The sequence below is a fragment of the Arachis hypogaea genome, chromosome 11 (assembly GCF_003086295.3).
Source record: "Arachis hypogaea cultivar Tifrunner chromosome 11, arahy.Tifrunner.gnm2.J5K5, whole genome shotgun sequence".
NCBI lineage: Eukaryota > Viridiplantae > Streptophyta > Magnoliopsida > Fabales > Fabaceae > Arachis > Arachis hypogaea.
The window spans coordinates 101,570,298-101,574,442 of NC_092046.1; the positions used below are offsets into that span (position 1 = coordinate 101,570,298).

A 4,145-nucleotide genomic window follows, 5' to 3' on the forward strand; every position below is an offset into this window, starting at 1 on the left:
TACATCTGTGGGCAATATCTCATTGATCTGTATCCTCTTCACCAGGGATAAGGGCATTAAGTTGATGCTTGCTCCCAAATCGCAGAGTGCTCTATCAAACATTGTTTCCCCTATGGCACAGGGGACATGAAAACTCCCTGGATCTTTTCTTTTTGTAGGCAACTACAGTTGAATGAGGGCACTGCACTCCTTGTTCATCACTATTGTTTGGCCTCCCTTGAGTGAGCCTTTCCTGGGAAGCAGCTCCTTCATATACTTGATGTATGCAGGCATTTGTTGGATAGTCTTGATGAACGGTATGTTCACATGCAAAGATGCAAACAAGTCAAGAAATCTTGACTATATTCTCTTCTCCACAGCACCATTGAGCAGTTGGGGAAAAGGTGCATAGAGTCTCAGCAGCTCCTGTTTTGAGATTTCTGGTTCTTGGTAATCTTTTCCCCCTCCTCTACTGAGGTATCTTCAGGTTGTTCTGACAGCTTGCTTGGCTTGTCCTCAGTCTCCTTATCACTTATAGTGACCATCTTGCAATCTTCCCATCTTACTTTCTTTGTTTCACCTCTCGGATTCTTCTCTGTGTCACTTGGGAATCCATCTGTGGGTTTGGGAATTTGCTCAGAGAGATACCCCACTTGAGATTCTAACCTCTTGATTGTGTCTCCCTAGTTCTTGAAACTGGCTCGCACTTCCTCCTTAAACACCTTGTTGTCTTGAATCTCCTTGCTTATGCCTTCAAGTAGATTCTCAATCCTTGAGATTCTTTCATCAAATGATGATAGGTCAGGCTGAGGAGGGTTATTCTAGCCTTGATATGAATGTGGAGAGGTGTTGTTATGGGGGTGTTGATATGGTCTAGATGTGAAGTGTTGGTGGGCTGCATTGTTTGGATTTGGGTGTCTTTGATCAAGGCTTTGGTCTTGTTGATTTCCCCACCCAAAGTTTGGGTGATTCCTCCATCCAGGATTGTAGGTCTTGGAGTATGGATCATGGTTTTGCCTAGGTGAATTCCCAATGTAGTTGGCTTGCTCCTGACTACCCTCTGCTTCTTCATTCACTCCTTCTTGGGTTGTTGATGAAGTGGAGATTGCTGCTACTTGGTTCCTCTCCATCTTCTTGGTGAGGTCAGCCAGCTGCTGGGTAATGAGCTTGTTTTTGGCCAGCAGAGCATCTACATTGTTTAGCTCCATTACTCCTCTTGTGTTCCCTCTTTCGGAAGCATAGAAGTAGTCGTTCTCTGCTACTGTTTCAATGACATCTATGGCCTCCTCAATGGTCTTCTTCTTGTTCAATGATCCTCCGGATGAATGGTCTACGACCTTCTTTGACTCATAAGAGAGCCCTTCATAGAAAATGTGCAGCTGCACCCATTCATTGAACATATCTGGTGGGCACCTCCTTGTTAGGTCTTTAAACCTCTCTCATGCTTCATATAGAGTCTCACCATCTTGTTGCCTAAAAGTTTGGACCTCAGCTCTCAGCCTATTGATTCGTTGAGGAGGGTAAAATCTTGCTAAGAATTTATTCACCACATCTTCCCAAGTTGTCAAGCTCTCCCTTGGGAAAGACTCCAGCCACTTGGCTACCTTATCCTTGAGTGAGAATGGAAATAAGAGCAGTCTATAGGCGTCAGGATGAACACCATTAGACTTCACTGTGTCACATATTCTCAGGAAGGTGGTTAAATGTTGATTGGGGTACTCTTGGACACTTCCTCCGAACGAACAGTTGTTTTGAACAAGGGTGATGAGCTGTGGTTTTAGTTCAAAATTGTTGGCATGGATGGTTGGCTTTTGAATGCTACTTCCACAGTTTGCTGGGTTTGGATTGATGTAAGAGCCTAAAACTCTTCTATCCTCCCCATCATGATTTGCTCGACCTCTTCCGCCATGGTTGTGAGTCTCTTCTTCGTGATGGTTTTCCATGTTTTCTTCCATGTTTGGTTCAAAATATTCCTCAAAGTGTTCCTCCTCTTCTTTAGCACCAACTACACGTTTTTCTCTTGCCTCCCTCCTTAGTCTAAGGAAGGTTCTCTCAGGTTCAGAATCAAAGGAAGTTGAAGCCCCGCTTCTTCTCCCTGTCATACAACCAACAAGTACAAGCAAAGAGAATAAGTGCAGAAAGTATATCTGTCAGAATTACTGTTAGTGTGAGTGATGCAATATATCAAACAGTTAGTGGGTTAGTGAGATGAATGGTAAATAACAAAGAAAAAGTAGGGGGAAAGGAAGAAATTAACTAAAACAGGAAGTAAATGACTCAAACAGAAATTTAAATCAAACAAAAATAAATGCTCAATCTAGTTATCCTCCAATCTAATCATTGTTGATGCACAATCAATCCCCGGCAACGGCGCCATAAACTTGATGCACGGAAAACTTGTCTCTTAACAAATTTCCTTCGGCAAGTGTACCGAATTTGCCGTCAAGTAAAAACTCACAATAGAGTGACGTCGAATCCCACAAGGATTGATTGATCAAGCAACTTTAATTAGAGGAATGTTCTAGTTGAGCGAATCCAGGATTTGAGTTTAGAATTGCAGAAAATAAAATGGCAGAAAGGTAAATGACAGAAAAAGTAAATGCTAGAATTAAAGAACTGAAAGTAAATTACTGAAGTAAATTGCAGAATTGTAAATGGGAATGGGGGAATTGCTCATAAAAGTAAGTAACAGAAAATAAAGAGAATGGGTAAGATCAGAAATAGAGAGTTCATTAGGCTCAGGAAATGTTGCATTCTCCGGATCAATTTCCTTTTCATCTCTTCCTCAATCAATACACTCATTGATCTCCTTGGCAATCTTAAGTGATTGAATTACAATTTCTTGTAATTCAATCTCTCAAATCTTGATCAATAGCCAATTCCTTGGTCAATTGCTCATGAGAAGAGATGAAGTATGGTCACTGATTAGGCCACATGCATTTCCCAAATCAAGTGTTGAGAGGATTATAGTCACATATCCATCCAAACCCAATTTGGTCCAGCATGAGAAAGCATTTCTAGCTTGATCTCTTTATTCCTCTTTCAAGGTTCAGAAGAGATCCAAGTATGAATAGCTTCTTTTCCAAGATAACTACCCCAATTGGATGAAGATCGAAAGCTTTCAAGTAAAATCAAGAGAAAAGATAGAAGAAGAACAATGAAAACTAGTATTGATCCATCAAATTACAACAGAGCTCCCTAACCCAATGAAAGGGGTTTAGTTGTTCATAGCTCGGGAAAATGAAAACAAAGATGGAGAATACATGATGATACTAGAAGTGCAGAGAAAGTAAATACAGAGAGTAATTCTATGCCAAGAGGCTCCCTATCTTTTCCAACTCTCTAAATAATTCAAAGCTACTCCTATATATACTACTCTTCTACTCTTCTAGTTGGTTCTTCAAGTCTTGGGTCTGGGCCTTTGGATCTTGAGTTTGAAGCAGTTATCTTCTTCATTGGGCTTGGCTTTACTTGCAGAGAGAAAGTGTGAAGTGGGCAGAGACTTTAGCTCAGGACGTTAGTGGTGTTAACGTTCAGTGAAAATATGGGTTCGAGAACGTTAGTGACATTCAACTTTTTCACTAAGTTCCTTACCCAAGTAAGAGCCACGTTAACCTCAATGTTAGTGGCACAAACGTTGCCACTAACGTTGCCTCTTTGTCCTTCGTGCACGTTATTGGGACTCAACTTTCCCAATAACGTTGAGAAGCCTCCCCCTTCCCTACGTTAGAGTCCACGTTAACTTAGTTAACGTGGCTCTTTTAACGTAGGCTTGCCAACCTTCGAGAACGTTACTGACACTTAACATTGTCACTAACGTTCCAATGTGCCCCTTAGCTCCCACGTTAGAGTCCACGTTAACTAGGTTAACGTGGCTTCTAACGTGGTCATGCTAGCCATCTCCAACGTTAGTGACAAAGTTGAGTGTCACTAACGTTGGCTCAACATTCCCTTATCCACGTTAGCTTCCACGTTAACTAAGTTAACGTGGGAGTTAACGTGGCTCATGGTGGCATGTGTGGGCTCTTTCCAACGTTAGTGACAATGTTGGGTGTCACTAACGTTGGCGTCACCTCTCTTCTTCACGTTAACTTCCACATTAACTAAGTTAACGTGGGAGTTAACGTGGCTTATTGGGGCTTGTGTGGGTTCCTTCCAACGTTAGT

The 4,145-nt window shown here is 41.8% G+C and overlaps 1 non-coding gene across 1 annotated transcript; it reads left to right on the forward strand.

Annotated features, from left to right (window-relative positions):
• Positions 1-1,374: 1,374 nt before the first annotated feature.
• LOC112725640 (small nucleolar RNA R71) lies at positions 1,375-1,481 on the forward strand. Its single transcript, XR_003164734.1, has one exon. It is a non-coding gene; the product is annotated as a small nucleolar RNA R71 (small nucleolar RNA).
• Positions 1,482-4,145: the final 2,664 nt, after the last annotated feature.